Source organism: Condylura cristata, unplaced genomic scaffold, assembly GCF_000260355.1.
Source record: "Condylura cristata isolate star-nosed mole 26May11 unplaced genomic scaffold, ConCri1.0 scaffold00027, whole genome shotgun sequence".
NCBI lineage: Eukaryota > Metazoa > Chordata > Mammalia > Eulipotyphla > Talpidae > Condylura > Condylura cristata.
The window spans coordinates 22501427-22518768 of NW_004567128.1; positions in this window are offsets into that span (position 1 = coordinate 22501427).

The following is a 17342-nucleotide window of genomic DNA, read 5'->3' on the forward strand; positions in this document are numbered from 1 at the left end:
AACATTCATGACCTAAGTACAAGTGATTGTACAATAAAGTTAAAGTCTAACAAAGTCTGAAACCAGTAAAAGTAATCTAAAGGCTCTAGATATTTTCCAAGTAACTGTGCCTTTGATTGTATCATAAGATGACTGATAAGAAGTGTATAGAGTCAATTTTTAAAACAAATATTTTAAAATCTGGCATGCTATATATATCATTAGAATTCTAGTTACTAAAGCAGAGAATTTCCATTTTTGAAAAGTAAAACGTTGATCTTTTGGATATTTCAAACCCTCCTCCACATACACTATTCTTATCCCAAGAATTTCATTTCAGCCATCTTGTAACATTTACAACTTTTCTACTAACTTTTATACTTTTGTCTTAAATTTCCCCAAATGTTTAAAATCATGCATTTTAAATGTCAAAAATCCCTAATACACTTAATAATTTAACAGTGGGCAAGTATGGAAGTATAACTTGGAGTAACACTTCATTAGCTGAGAGTAATGTTTTAAAAATTATAAATAATCAAAAAAGTAAAGATGAACAAAAAACATTAGTCATGAATATAATATACCCATAAGAAAGTAGTATACTTCTGTAGTCATTACATCTTATTCCAGAGCAGAGGGAAACACAAATGCTACAGAATACCTAGTAGATTCTAGTTAAATGCTGTACTAACTGGCTATGCTTTTAAATTGTGGGAAGAATAGCTAAATAGGGCCCTTCCTGCTGGCACAAAGGGTTAAAGCACAGTGCTGCGAGGCAGCACTGCAGCAAGAGTCCCAGGGAGCTGACCCATATGGCAGCAGACCTCTCCTGTCTCACCTGCTGCTCCCCTCAGCAGTGTATTGCAGTAGATCCCCTGTTTTGATCCCCACTCTGTCTCTGGTGAATCCTCTCACTGCTGGCACCTCTGGCCTGAACCCCAGTTCTTGTGTGCATAAATAATACATCTTTTAAAATGAGGGTGTAGTGGCAACAGCATGCACAAGGCGGGTTCACTGTCCATTCAGGCAGACAGATGAAGAGAGTCCTGGGAAGCTTAGTGAGTTTTTCAGGGAACCAGGTACACAGGCACACTAGGCAGGGAGGCCGGCATGAAAGGAGGCAGCATGGGCGGGCAGACAACCAAGCCTCCCAATGCCCCATGAATCTTAATCTTTCTCTGGGGCCTCTCTGGCATTCCCCCTGGAGAATGTTCTTGTGGTCACACCTCTTCCCATAGTCTTCCCACTGCTCGTGCCCCCCACTGCTGCCTCTGCTGCGGCCGCTTTTACCCCCACCTCTAGTGTGCACACGTACACATGTGTGCACATCCAGACTCCAGGTGTCCACCATCAGCCATGCGTGCCCCAGGGCCAGGCATCTTCTGCATTGACATGATCACGGTCACGGGAAAACCACAGAGGCTAGTGGCATAAAAAGTCTGATTAGTTCATTTATCCTACAGAGGTTATCTGGGGAGTGAGAATTCCAGGCAGAAGGAACAGCAGTTACCAGGACATTGTAACAGGGTCTTCTCTTATGTATTAGATGAATTTCAAGAAGGCCAGAGAGACTTGGAACACTGATTGAAGGGAAGAGAAATAAGAGATGAAGTAACCTTTTATAGTTAAGTTTTTTTCATTGAGATGAGAACACTTAAGATCTACTCTCTTAGCAATTTCCAAGCATACAATGCAGTATTGTTAGTTATCATCCTCATGTTGTATTCACTGAAAACTCATAGAGCCAGCCAACATGAGGACAGGACACCCTGACTGCTGTCATGAGAACAGAATGAATCAACAGAGGAATTCCTTCTAAGATTAGAAAAATAATAGCTTCTTTGCAGGTACGATAAGAGACTAGTAGAGAGGGGGAAATGATAATGCAAAAGTGAGAGAGGATATCAAGGTGTGAACTGTACTGAAACTTACATAGTATTATAAACTGTGGTACATTAAAAAAAACATCCAAAATAACCTTTCACTCAAAAAAAGTGATAAAATGCCTAAAACATACTCCCTGACATTAAGAATACTGTTGAAATGGATGAACTAAAAACAAAAATAAATTTAGACCATAGGACCAATTAGGGGTTACTAGAAGGGAAGGGGGAAGATGGATGTATAAATCAGGTAAAAGGGGCCAATTTTATGGTGAAGGACAGAATTGGACTTTCAGTGAACTTAACTGTAATTTATACACCTGTGGAACCTTACATAATATTATAGTGCAATATTACTTCAATAAAAAAATTAAACAGCCTTAAATTTTGGTTAAAGAGATGGGAAAATAATTTATCAGTGTTTTTTTAAAGATTTATTTATGCATACAAGAGCTGGGATGTAGGCCAGAGGTGCAGGGGGTGAGAGGATTCACCAGTAGGGAGCAGAAAAGGTGATTTACTGAAATACACTCATGAGAGGAACAGGTCTGCTGCCATGTGGGTCACCTCCCTGGCTGGGGATCGAACTCCTGCTGCAGTGGCTGTGGGTAGCTTCATAGAGCTGAAACTTAACACCTCAAGCCACCATGGAGGCCCTTGATCAGCAATTTAGCAAAGATAGCCAACCAGAAGTCTTAAGTAGTCTAAATATACTGAAAGTATAGTTTACATACTTAACATGTTTGTTGTTTATGATCTACCTAGATCACAAGCTGGAACTAGATTGCAAGCTGTATGAAGGCAGGGTCTTTTGCCCAGCACATACTAGGTACAAAATACAGTTTTGTTGCATGAACATGTATTTTTTAAAGATTTATTTATTTATGCATACAGAACTGGGGTACAGGCCACAGGTGCAGGGGCAGTGAGAGGATTCACCAGAGACACAGTGGGGAGCAGAACAGGCAGACTAACAAATACACTGCTGAGGAGAGCAACGGGTGGGTCAGGTGAGGTCTGCCGCTCCATGTGGGTCACCTCCGGGGCAGGGAAAGAACTCATGTTGAAGTGGCTTTAGCTTCTTAGTGCTGTGCCTTAACCCACTGCACCACCAGGGAGGGCCCTGCATGAACATATTTTTATGGGAATAAAGAATATAGAGAATCAAAGTCTGTCATGTAAGCACAAACACCTGGTTTGGAGTGAGGAGTAACAACTGAGGCAGCTGGGAACACGTGATCCCTAAAGAAATGCCAAGTCAGCCACTGGTATAACTTCCCTGTATGGACATGGAAGTACTTTGCCTTTTTATGCTGCCTTTTTTATGTTTTCTACTTAGCTTGAAATCATTGTATATCCAGAGTAAAATGTAGGGAAAGAGTTCCATTACCTATTGCATGATTATCTGAAGTGTATACTTGATAAATACAGTTTGAAGAACTGTGTAGATCAAAGGTTTTAGACTGTTTTTCAAAGGACTCACTCATGTGTAATTTCTTACAATATCTCTAAAGCTGAGGTACATACAGCCACCACCATAAGAACCACTACAAAATAAATATTTTTTTTTCTTCAAGATTATTTTTTAGGGACATTTTAAAACTTTATTTGGCTAGGCCATACAAGTCAGTGCTTTCAATTTTTCAGTACAATATGCAGAGTGCTCCCTCTGACAGTAACCAGTGGCTGGGGTAGTGCTGCTGCTGCGGCACAGTGACCCTCTTGTCCAGAGCCAAGTCAATGCCGCATTCTCTTCTTTAGTTTGGAAAACTTAAGAAAGGGCATATTCTCTATAACACAAGTATAATTTCTGAAATTTACAAGGGCACCTTATGTGAAAACAATGCAGCTTGAATTGCTGTTAAAAGGCTGGTGCTCACATACTGCTTGAGCTTAAATGTTCTTTGCTCAGCTAATAAACTGGACATTATTGTACGTGCTAAATACACTTATCTTTCTGTAACAGAGAATAATCAACACATGCCTTTCCTGTCCTCAAAGAAGCAGTTGTCATGGTCATAACCTAGTAAGTTACAACGGAATTTATTATCTCATTCACTGCACAAGGGTGCCATTTTAACTGAGGGAATTACTACAGTCAACAATTTTATAAATAGAATTGATAGTATGTCATTTAAAAGATTTCTTGATCTCTGTATTTGAGGGAAAAGGTAATTTTTGATTTCTTATGAAAGAGATGAACTTATCTGATAAATTACTGTTTTCCCCCTTAATTAACACACAATATTATTGACTTTTTTTGTGTATATACACTCCCTTGAACCCTAGCACATCCATAGACTCATGTAACCACCACCACAGCTAAGGTAGAGAATAGTTACATCACACACTTCACCCCAGCTCCCTGTACTATCATTTCCTTGTAGCAGGAGTCAGCAAACTACCCAGGAGTCAGACTCAGTTTGTTGCCTGTTTTCTCCCGAAGCAAAGAATGGTTTTTAGAGTTTTTAATTTAAGTGCTGTGAAAAGAACAAAAGAGGCAAACAGAAAAAAAAAATGCAACAGAGATCATTTTCATCCAACAAAGCCCAAAATAGTCACTATTTACTTCTTTGCAAAAAACATTAACAGAGGCCCTCCCTGGAGGCTGGTGGCGCAAGGGGTTGAAGCGCAGCACTGTGAAGCGCAGCCACTGCACCCCGAGTTCCACACCTGGACAGGGAGCCGACCCACATGGCACAGCAGACCTCTCCTGTCTCTCCCACTGCTCCCCTCGGCAGTGTATTTCAATACATCTGCCTGTTCTGCTCCCTGCTGTTTCTCTGGTGAATCCTCTCACCCCCACCACCCCACCTCCGCACCTCTGGCCTACACCACAGTTCTTGTATGCATAAATAAAACATCTTTAAAAAGACCATCAGCAGGTCCTCTGTTTAGCTACATCTAGTCCCCCCGGCCCCCTTTCTCTGTCACGATAGTTTTGTCTTTTGGAACATGTCATATGAATGGCAACATATAGTACGTTACCTTTTGAGACTTTGGAGTTCAGTGCTTTGGAGATACAGCCATGTTGTGACATTTGTCAGTAGCTATGCCCTTCCCTCGCTGAGTAAAATTCCATTGTATGGATTTTGTTTTTTCACCTACCTATTGAGAGGCATTTGGGTTGGGGCATACACAAGTAGAGCTGTTGTGAACATTCATGTTCAGAATTTTTGGTGCGTTTAAGTTTTCATTCCTCTAAGGCAAATATCTAGAAATTGGATTGGTGGGTCATATGTAATTATGTTTAACTTCATAAAAAAACTGCCAGATTGGGCCCTCCCTGGTGGCGCAGCGGGTTAAAGAGCAGCACTGAGAAGCTAAAGCCACCTTCGCATGAGTTCGATTCCCGCCTGCCCCGGAGGTGACCACATGGCGTGGCAGACCTCTCCTGACCCTCCCGCTGCTCCCCTCAGCAGTGTACTTCGTCGCTCTGCCTGTTCTGCTCCCCACTCTGTCTCTGGTGAAGCCTCTTGTCCCCCTTTCATCTCTGGCCCTGTACCCCGTTCTGTATGCACAAGTAAATAAATCTTAAAAAAAAAAAAAACTGCCAGATTGTTTTTCAGAGTGGTTATGATTTTGCATTCCAACCCATAGTGTATGAGCATTCCATTGGCTCTGCATCAATGTAAGCACGTGGTATTGTCACTGTTTTATTTTAGCCATTCCAATAAGTATGGTAGTATTTCCTTGTGGTTTTAATTTGCATTTCCCTAGTGGATAATGATGTTGAACATTTTATTTCATGTACTTATTTGCCTTTGTATATCTTGCTTGGTGAAATGTTTATTTCAAGTCTTTTGTCATCAAAACATTCCTTTTTATTATGAAATAATTACAGATGTACAGGAAGTTGTAAAAATAATATAGAGAAGTTCCATGTTCTTCACTCAGATCTGGGTTTCTAAATATTAGCTCCGTCAAAAAGAATAAGGAGTTTAGAGAAGTAGCTGATTTTAGGAGTAGGGCAGAGAGCTTCTTGAGTGTTAATAAAAACAAGCTAGTGTTAAAAAAAAGATGAGGACATGTCAAAGTGACACAGGAACCAACATGAAAGAGTTATCAGTAGCCAAAACTAGAACAAAATGAATGTTTATGATTTCATGTTATCTCATTTTTCCCATATAAGGTTTTGTTTATCATTTTGGCAGCTGCTTTTGAGTTTGACAGTACACACCTTTTATTTGTCAGTCAACTTTCTAGTTCTATTATAAACACCCTTACAATAGTATATTTCTCCCCTCCTAGATTTTGCACTGTAATCCTCATTTTGCGTTTATATATACTAGAAATCTCATACTACATTTATTATTTCTGTTCACATAGTCAAATGTCCTTTAAAGACAATGAATAAGAGAAAATATTATATATTTACCCATGTAGTTAATATTTCTTGTGCTCTTCCTTTTTTGTGTGGCCATGTTTCATTTTGGTAGCATTTTCTTTCTGATTACAGGGTCTCCTTTAATGTTTCTTGCAGTGATGATCTGTTAGTGGTGAATTCATTCACCTTTTTTCAGTGGGTATAGAATCTTGTATTGATTTTTTGTCTTTCATTACTTTAAGGATGTTGCTCCATGATTGTCTTGCTTGCATTGTTTTTAATGAATATGCACTGATATCTTTGTTTCATAGGGCACTTAGGAAGGTAAGATCATGAACAGAGAACTCCATGGGCACAGGCCAAAGCTGTTGTCCAGAGTTTTTCTCTGTTCAGCCTCAGCCCTGCTTTTAAGGTTTTTCTAATTCCTGTTATCATGGTTCATTATTTCAAGCAAGCACTAAAGGTTAAACTAAAACAAGGTTGTATCCCTAAAAGCATAAAAAGTAGATATCCTTTTATAACCTTGAATGATAAAAAAAAAAAGAGGGACCTCTTATACTCTTATACTGAATTTCTTTGCCTGTGTCCTCACATTAACTTATTTTATTCAGTATATCTTCTGGTTTATCCCTCTTTCTTAGTCAGAATTTTAACAACGTTGTGTTTTAAGTGAAAGATGACTATTTTAGATAATTGGGTGATGAAAAGAAACTAGCAAAGTTAATTTGAAAAGTGCCAGGGCCCAGTTGAAAAGATGATCCAATATAGTAAGTGTCTGGAATGGTACTTTAAAAAGTTCTCAAAGAGGGCCCTCCCTGGTGGCACAGCAGGTTAAAGCACAGCACTAAGAAGCTCAAGCCACTTCTGCATGAGTTCGATCCCCTCCTGCCCTGGAGGAGATCCACATGGCGAGGCAGACCTCTCCTGACCCTCCCACTGCTCCCCTCAGCAGTATACTGCATCGATCTGTCTGTTCTGCTCCCCACTCTGTCTCTGCTGAATCCTCTCACTGCCCCTGCACCTCTGGCCTGTACCCCAGTTCTATATGCATAAATAAATAAATCCTTAAAAAAAAAATTCTCAAAGAACTCTGACTTACTGTTGTTCTTGAGATCTTCCCTTACAAATATGGCTGGCCAAATGACTGAGTGCTGGCTAGTAAAATATAAGCAGAAGTTTGGGTGGATACAACTTGTGGGAAAACTTAAAATGGTAGTTGACTCACCTAGAAAGTCCCCTTCTATCTATTCTCTCTTCTTTTCTCCAGCCTGGAAGGCAGACACCATGGTTAGAGTTGCTTTAGCCATCTGGCAACTCTAAGGCCAACTTTAGGATGAAAATTGCATGCTAATAAGAGCCAAACAGCGAGATAGAAGAAGCCCAGAAACTGAATGATTTATGGACTTGTCAGGCTACCACTGGATTGCCTACCTCTACCAGCCAAAGAAAAATGTAACCTTCTATTTACTTATACCAACCTTTAATGAGTGCTCGTTAGTAACAGATGCGCACAGTTCCTGAAGGAAGCACTCACGTCCATCTTCTCCCCAGTATCCTTCTTCAGATGAGATTAGTGTGAGCCTAATATGGAATGCTTTGGACCACTAAGTTAGGAATTCGTCTCAATCTTTTTCTTAACTTCCATAGTGCCTGATGAGTAGTAGGTGTTCAGTAAAAATCGATTGACCACTAAGGGGCCTCAGTCTGGATCCATATCCTTCAGGCTCCACTTGCCAATTTGGTCAGCCATGTTCCCTAGCCATTGTTGTTCCTGCCTGAAAATGGCAAACAGCCTTGTTTCACTTTCAAAGTAGTAGAGTCCAAAACCATCAGAAGGGTATCTAAAATAGTAAAGGACCATCAAAAACAGGAGAGCAGAACAATTCCTAAAATTAAAAAGCAGAGAAAGAGCTGAGAATTTCTTAGAAGAGATTTCCAGGACCAGGTTTATCTTTACTAACTAATTCAGTTGTTTGTATTACATTTTGTGTCTATCATCTATTCCTCCTATCTGTGAGAGTCTAAAAGCTCATCTGCTTAAATATTTGCATAACTATCATTTCAAGTAAAGTGACCGACATAAATCAGTTGCTATTATGGATGAATAAATGATGAACAACGGGAGGAGGAAGAAGTAGGCACACATGTTCGGTGACTGCCACAGTGCCGTTCTGCCAGGATGGGGAGAATATGAGCAAAGAGAGAGGAGTCAGATATAAAACATGTCCAGAAAAGGTACACTAAATTTTAAAGGACAGAAACCTTGCAGACCAAATGAAAAAAATTCCCTCTGATTTTCAAAAATACATTTCAAAATGGCTGGAATTGCTGGCACCTCTTTCCAGCCTGTGGGAATTGCAATATCCTTATGACAATTCTGCAGTCACGGAAAATAAAATTCAGTCAGCCCTTCAAACAAGAAGGGCCCGGAGTCATGTCTGCAGGAGAGAGGACATGAGGCAGGTTAAGCTACAGTGTTTGAATTTCTTATGCAGCTTTTTCTTTTGATACAAGGTCAAGAATGTATGATCCTAACATTGTGGAAATGTGTTTGGTTCTTCCTTTGAAGAATCTGTAACATAGGCTAGAATACTCAGAGAGCGGGTTAGATTGAAGGACTACAGCCATAGATTTAGATTTTTGTCCATATTCTATGATAACTTTGCCTCTTGCCTTTTATCTTTGGCTGAGCATGTTAATTCTTATTTTCTTTTTTACATGTTATTTTCTTTTCCTAGCATTACTTAGTTTGAAATTTTTAATTTTACAGGAAAGTTGTAAAAATAGTACAGTGAGCACCTACATACCTTTTACCTAGATTCATTTCCCCAAATTTATTTTCTATTTAAGTGTTCTCGTGTAAATGCACGCACACTTTTCCCATGCGCACACATTACAAGTGCTTCATTTGTGACAGATTCAAGAGATTTTTTTTTTTTAAAGATTTATTTATTTGTGCATACAGAACTGGGGTACAGGCCAGAGGCTCAGGGGCGGTGAGAGGCTTCACCAGAGACAGAGTGGGGAGCAGAACAGGCAGATGGACGAAGTACACTGCTGAGGGGAGCAGCGGGCGGGTCAGGAGAGGTCTGCCGCGCCATGTGGTCACCTCCGGGGCAGGCGGGAATCGAACTCATGCGGAAGTGGCTTCAGATTCTCAGTGCTGCTCTTTAACCCGCTGCGCCACCAGGGAAGGCCAGATTCAAGAGATTTTAAATGGAAGTTTCAGATACCTTGGCATTTCACTCCTACATACCGTTTTGGGGGAAATCAGGGTGAGGCCATCGTTGTGGGGGACAAAAGAATTCACCAGAAACAGAGTGAACAGAAAAGGAGGATTATGGAAATAAGCTGCAAGGGGACAGGAGGCAAGACCAGCGATATGGAAGGTCCGAGGGGCCCTTTTCAAGTCTGTTACCCCAGACTGTCTTGCTTGGGGTATCAGCATGCGCCAGTTATCTGCTGGGATGCCTGGTCTTGGGCATTGACCTTTATATGTATCCTGGCCCTGCTTCCACATTCCTGGAGCTAGGCTGGTTTTTCTGGTCTTGGTAATCTGGTCTTATGGCCCGGTTTCCATGACAACCATATCAGTTCCCTTATCTAGTCAAGCCTCCCAAACTTGCCTGCTGGAGGGGAGTGGGGGCTTAGTTTTCAGCCTTATTAAATGATACCCCACACTTAGTTCAAGCATATTTTTCTTCAGAAAATTAAATATTATTCTATATAACTATACCATATAATTCACCCTTAGAAATTTTGCATTGGTAAGACACTGTTATTTAAGATGCATTACGTGTTCATATTTATTCAGCTGTCAGAATAACAGCAGTATATCTTTTATGTTTTCTTAAATCCCAGATCCAAGTAAAGATCATACGTTGCATTTAGTTATCATGTCTCCCTAATGTTTTTTTAAAATGATTTATTTATTTATGCTTACAAGCACTGGGGTACAGGTCAGAGGTGCAATGAGGGGGGAGGAGTTTGATAGGATTCACCAGAGACCAAATGGGGAGCAGAACAGGCAGACATACTGAAATACATTCCTGAGGGGAGCAGGGGGGGTTGTCAGGAGAGGTCTGCTATGCCATGTGGTCACTCCCAGGGCAGGGACGAACTCTGGTGCAGTGGCTGTGAATAGCTTCATAGTGTTGTGCTTTAACCCATTATGCCACCAGGGAGGGCCTTCCTTACTTTTTTTTTTAAAGACAATCCCTGAACTTTTCATGACAATAAATGACATTTTTGATGAGTCCTGGTCAGCTGTTTGCATAATGTTCCTGAATTTGGTTTGTCTGATTATTTCCTTCATTAGAATCTTTTTTTTTTTTTTTACAGAAATACTTCAGGCATGATTTGTGTCCTCAGTACATCACATCAAAGAATATATGATGTCAGTTTGTCAGTTTTTTCCATGTTGGTGACATTGTTTGATCATTTGATTCACATGGTGCTACCAGCCATCTCCATTTATAAAGGTAACTTTTTGTTCCATCTTCATAATTAATATTGTAACTAGTGGTGTGATAATGTAATCTACAAAGGGGAGGTTCTAGGTTCCCTGCCCTACCTAGTGAAGGATGCAGCTGAGTGGGAGAGCTGAAAAGGGTTGTAGAAAGAAGACTTGGATGGAGCAGGTGCCTGAAGCAAAGAGACATGCGAAGAAGCTGTGCTTGCTTTTTGGCCTTGGAGAAAGTGTAGCAGGGTGGTCCCTAGGAAAGGGGAAGTTCCAGGTTCCCTGCCCCACCCAGAAGGAGGGAGCCATGTGAAGAAACTGTGTTGTTTCTTGGCCCTGGACTGGTTCAAACAGATGTGGGTGAGAGACCTGTAGGGAGGTGACTATGGCAGTGTTTATATCGATTTTGATGTTGCTCTTTTCCTCCCAGACTTGTCTGGCCATTGCTGACCCTTTTCCATGGGTCCCAGCCAGAAGGTGCTTTAGTCTAGTGGCAGCTTTCAGGCCTTGCTTTGGGCCAAGCCCTTTTGGGTGGACTTTTGCCCACGAGGGGATGGGTCACTTCAGGTGTTTGATTTAGAAATTATATTCTTTGTCTTCTGTGTTGTATACTCACTGTATTAAAGCTCCTTTTCATTAAAGTCTGTCTTGATGCGGTGGATGGCAGAACCTATTTAGAGCAGGCAGGTTTGGGGATTCAGTGGTGCCCCTCTCTCCCTGCCCTGCAACATAAGGACTTAAGGGACATGAAAGGAGACACATGAAAGAGACAGAAACTTGGGTGAGAGGCCCTTGGAGAGGTTGACAGTAGCAGCCTTTATCTTGGCTGTATTTTGATGTTGCTCTTTCCCTTCCAGACTGGCCCCGCCTCTTCTCTCCCTCTCCTGTGGTCCCCGCCAGTAGGTGCCTTGTGGCAAGTGTTTGGGTCTCAGGGACCCCACTTTGGGCCAACCCTGTTTGGCTGGGCATTTACCCACAAGGGGAAGGGTAACTTTGGGTTGGGTGTTTCATTGGGAAACTCTTATCCTTTCTTCCCTTTTTTTTTTTTTAAGATTTTTAAATTTTTACATACAAGAACTAGAGTATAGGCTAGAGGTGTGAGAGGATTCACCAGAGACAGAGTGGGGAGCAGAACAGACTGATCTACTGAAAAATACACTCCTAAGGGGAGCAGCAGGCAAGACAGGGGAGGTCTGCTGTGCCATGTGGGTCAGCTTCCTGGCGGGGGGTCATGTCGCAGTGTCTGGCAATAGCTTGATAGCCCTGAGACTTTAGCCTCTGCACCATCAGAGAGGCCCCACCCACAGATATTTTAAACAAAAGAAATACCAGTGAAAATGGTCATTTCAAATGGACTATGTAAGGATGCATTAGACAAGACTATAAAATTTAAGAATTTTAGAAGATAGGTAATAATTCCAACAGTGGTTTTCACTTGTGTAAGATGATCTAAGTGCATGACACTGGTAATGGCAAAACTGACACTGAATACCAAAAAGCTATATGGACATGCTGTTATCAGCACAAGAATATGTATATATATATATATTTCCTATATATAATCTAGAATATGATTTGCATCATTTAACATAGATTTTAAACCCCACATTTATATTTATAGTGAATTTTTCTGCCTATGTTCTCAACCTCATTTGCACTTACAACTATTTTTGGATTTTACTTGTGAAGTGACTGATGAATGAAAAAAGAGGAAGGAACCACAAAATGCTGTAACTAGAGAAAATCACTGGATTTCTGGCATTTGCATGTATCATCTGAATGAATCTTGGCATGACACATAGGCTTTTAAAGCTATTTCCTAGTTCTTAGGGTATGAGTGTGTCACAAGCTGTTAACCATTATGTGATACTGACCACTCCCCTTACAACTAGGAAATGAACTTCGTAAATTATTTTAAACAAGTAATGGTTGTCTATATAACCCACATAAAGCTGAGTGGGACCAAGATCCAATCTCTCTCTCTCTTTTTTTTTTAAAGATTTATGCATGCAAGAACTGGGATAAAGGCCAGAGGTGTGGAGGTGGGGAGCAGAGTGGGGAGCAGAACAGGGAGATCTACTGAAATACACTGCTGAGGGGAGCAGCGAATGAGACAGGAGAGGACTGCTGCACCATGTGGGTCACCTCCCTGGTTGGGGATGGAACTCATACTGCAGTGGCTACAGATAGCTTCATAGTGCTGAGTCAACCCCTTGCACCACCAGAGAGGCCTAATCCAGTCTTAACAGTGCTCTTTTCAAAGAAATGTCAGTTGAACATTTAAGAAACATTTTCAAGGCAATTTGATTTTTAATTTTAATAATAATTTTTTAAATTCCAAAAGGGGATTCTATTTATATTACATAGGAAAAATTGTCCTGTCTTTACTGAAGTTTAATTAACAAGTAAAAAATATATATATTTAAGAAGTATGACTTGATGTTATGATATACATACACATTATGAGTAATTGCCTTAATCAAGCTAATTAACATGTCTATCATCTCACGTAGTTACCCCTTCCATCTCAATGGATTCTAGAAAGGATGTTCCAGAAATTTCCTGAAAAAGTTCAGTTGTAGACCATGCATACTCTCATCTGACCTCCACCCTCCATTTGGCCACTTTCATGCCTAAGTCAGCAACACCAGCTGGGGGCCAAGAACTGCCTGGATGTCCCAAATAGTCTCTGTCCACAGTTCACAGAACCCTTAATATCTCAGCCATTTATTGTGGTGCATTAGGTTAAAATAAATACCTACGAGTTCCATTTGTTACGTAGCTGAGTCCAGACAACTTAATGGGTCTGTATGCCCTAACTGTTTGCTAGCCATTTGAGAAAATATACATAAATTGAAGGGAAAAAGTTTTTATTTCACTCTTACAAAACCAAGTTACCTACTAGTGGGATGTGTGCCTGCTGGGCTCTGTAGATTCTCAGACCTTGGCATCCCCCATTCATTTCTTATTCCACAGTCACGCTCCTATGGGGCTCACTTTTCTCACAGCAACTGCCAAAAACCCAGCTTTGCACAGGTGGGGCATCAGTGAAAGAAATGTGGGATGATCCTTGCATTTGGGTCTTTTCAAGTAAACCCATACCAAAGGTCTCTCCTTCTCCAAGGTGGCCAGCCTTTATGACATTAGATCACAACAGCCTTTCTCTGCATAGTAGAGCAGCCAGCTCTATGGCCATGGAAGGCTCCACAGAACCACCGTCACACTCTACCTGTACCAACTACCCTCTCCAGGTATACAGACCATTCTCTTCCGTTGGGGTTGCTACTTTCAAACGGAGCCATGAAAGAAAATTGTTGGTATATCTGGAGAGGGTAAAATTCTAGATATTTGGTAGCTTGATATTCACTCTGCGTAAAGCCCTGCTGTGAATAATATTATTGTTACCTCTCATTTTTGGATTCAGTCACCATATTATTAATCTCATGAGAAAAGCAGTTTGGCAGGGTAGGAGCCATGCTGCAGTTGATTTTCATCTGGTTATCTATCCAGATAGGTAATAAAAAAGCAGGCTTTGTGAGCTAGTAATATTCCCCAAATACACATTTTCTGTCTGGCTTTCCAGCTCCTTGCAACTAGACAGGACCACGCAGTTAGGTCTGGCCAGGGACTGTGAAGGGAGGACTGGGCTGAGGTGACAGAGAGTTTGGTGTGGTTCTTCTGTTTCTTCCTCTGCTAGAGTGACTGTGGATGCTGCTGCAGACAGTATGGATATAAGATGTGGAATCTCTGACTGAGAAACACACCTTTGTTGTGTTAGGATCCTGAGATTCTGGAGTTATTACCTCACTCATTATAAGCAGCCTGTCCTGACTAATAAACTTTATAAAACAGTTTTAGGAGCCTCCCTGGACAAGGGAAGGTACAAGGAGTTAAGTCTCAGCACTATGAAGCTATGCACAGCCACTGCAGCACGAGTTCAATCCCCGGCCAAGGAGCCAGCCCACATGGTGCAACTACTGCTCCCCTCAGCCGTGGGTTTCATCATTCTACCTGTTTTGCTCCCCATTGCGTCTCTGGTGAATCCTCTTACCCCTGACCCTTGCCCCGCACCCCTGGCCTACAACAGCTCTTGTATGCATAAATAAATAAAAATAAAATCTTAAAAAAAAATAAAACAGAGCAGGTTTGTTATAAATAACATTTTAAGCTATTTAAGTAGCTGTGTACTAAATACATATAGATGTATATGCATATAAAAATTAAGATATATATACAATATTATATATTTCATATAAATTATAAAGGTAGTATCTAATATGTATATTTTATAACATCGACTACATATATATGTACATATACATAGTAGCTGCTCCCTGCCCTAATCATGGCAGTTACCAGTTTATTCATATCCTTCCAGCCTTTTCCTATATAAACTGGGCTTCTGCCTTGCATGTAGCAATTTTGTTGCCAGTGTCAAGTTTTATCTTTCTTTATTCCAAATCCCCAGTATGGGGTTAAAATTCCTTTCTAGAAGCTTGTCTTCAACATTTTGTTCAGAGTACAAGCTGCCTTGGGCTCCTTACCTCTTCTTCCTCTGCCTCAAATGGTTGTTCCTTCTTGGATAATTAGTGCAGTTAATCACTGGGAGGATAGGAGTCTTCAGTCTCTTTGCCTCTTGACACTGTTTCCTTTTGGCACAAGGGTTGAAGCCAGAAAAGAAAGAAAATTCCAGGCACTATGTCTCAGAGTACAGCTGAGGCCGGAAGAGGTTCTTTCCCTTCACACTCACCTTAGATCCCCAGCTCCCACCACCTGTTAACCTGTTCAGCTTGACCACTGCAGCAGATGCTGTCTGGGTGCCCCACTTACTAACCCTTTTTCCACTCCAGAGGTCACTGCAGATACTCCCTCTGCATGCTGATGGCTTCTTGTTCCGCTGCTTTCTGGAAGCGGAAGCATGCTGAAAATGTCTGGGAATTAACCTCAAGGGCAACTCTTGAGCTTCAACTAATGAGGGCTGAGAGTAGAGTAGCACTCCAGAGGCATATTGTACCCTCTGTTCAGCTGGATTGGGCCCCAGGTGCCTAACGTGATAACCCACTCACTGACATCTCTTTAATGGCTTTCTTCCTCTCCTTACCTGGTTTCCTCATTCCCTGTGCTTCTGTATCACATCACAAATAAATCACTGTTGCCAAATCTTTGTCTTAGGGTCTGCTTTTGGGGGAATCCAGATGAAGGCAAGCACGAGGATACTTGATTGTCTATAACATGAACATTTGTTTCTAAAGGTCAGAACTCATAGCTTCTGCCTAGAACAGGGTTGCTACTATACACAGACGTTAAAGTTCAGCCAGTAGGTATGTCAAAAATACTGAAATTTGTGAACAACTTTCATTAGAAGTAAAAATCAGAGTATATTCAAAGTTACTCTGTGAGTAGTGCTCTTCTCCTTGAGACTAGGTGAAGAATTATAGGCAGCGTATCAGGAATTGTTCCTGACTGTGTAACCCATCCACTGTTTTTCAGTGGAGAAATTCTAAGAAAAAAAAATTTTCGTGGAGGGATTGTGTTCAATCCTTCACAAATATTCATTAAGTGCTTATTAAATGCCAATACATATTAAAGACACTGGATATCGTATCAAAAGTACTAAGATGTGTTATGGGTAACTGATAATTATGATACTTTAGTGGGATTTCTGTAGTGAATTACGTTCTTTAAATGGACTGTAAAATATTAACTGTGTTGCATTGGGCAAATCCTACCGTGGGTTGACTCATAGTAAATGAACAGTAAGGAGCAAACAGCAAGTGAAGGACATCCTGAATGGACTCCATCCCTTGATAGCTTCATAAATCCCTCCCACTGCCCCTACTCCCGTTTCAATGCTGATGAGCTCTCAGGAACAAGAAACTACAACTCCCAGCATGCTGTGAACATGCTTCCTGAACCAGGGAGCACTTGGCTACCACTTGCTCTCTTGCTTTTCTGGCTTCAGCTTGTACCTTAGTACTGCTAGAAGAAGACACCTGGAGAAGAGACATGTAGAAACACTTGAAGAGACACTTGGGTGAGAGATATGTGGAGTAGCGGCTCTTGGGTCAGCCAAGATGATGGCAGCGGATATGCTGACTTATGTTGTATTATGTGATATATTTTGAGTTTGACTCTCCCCTTCCGAACTAGCTCTCTGAGACCTGAATAATCCTTTGTTGTGGTTCCCCACCAGATGGTATCTTAGAGTTGTGGCAAGCTTTCTAGTCTTAGTCACAGCACTTTGGGCCAAACCTATTTGGCTGGACATTTGTCCACGTGGGAATCATTTTGGAGTTTGCTTATATATTTTTTAAAGGATTTATTTATTTTTGCATACAATAACTGGGGTACAGGTCAGAAGTATGGGGGTGAGAGGATTCACCAAAGACAGAGTGGGAAACAGAACAGGCAGCTCTACTGAAATATACTGCTGAGGGGAGCAGCAGGAGAGGCAGGAAAGGTCTGCTGCACCATGTGGGTCAGGTCCCTGGCTGGGGATCAAACTCGTGCTGCAGTGGCTGTGGATAGCTTCGTGGTGCTGCAACTTAACCCCTTTTGCCAACAGGAGGGCCCAGTTTGCTGGTATTTGGAACCCTTTCTTCTCTCTCTCCTTTCTATTAACAATCACACAAAAAGCCCGATTCTTTTCGCCTTTGTGCATGCTTATGACCAAATTGTTTGGGGTCCCTAGGTC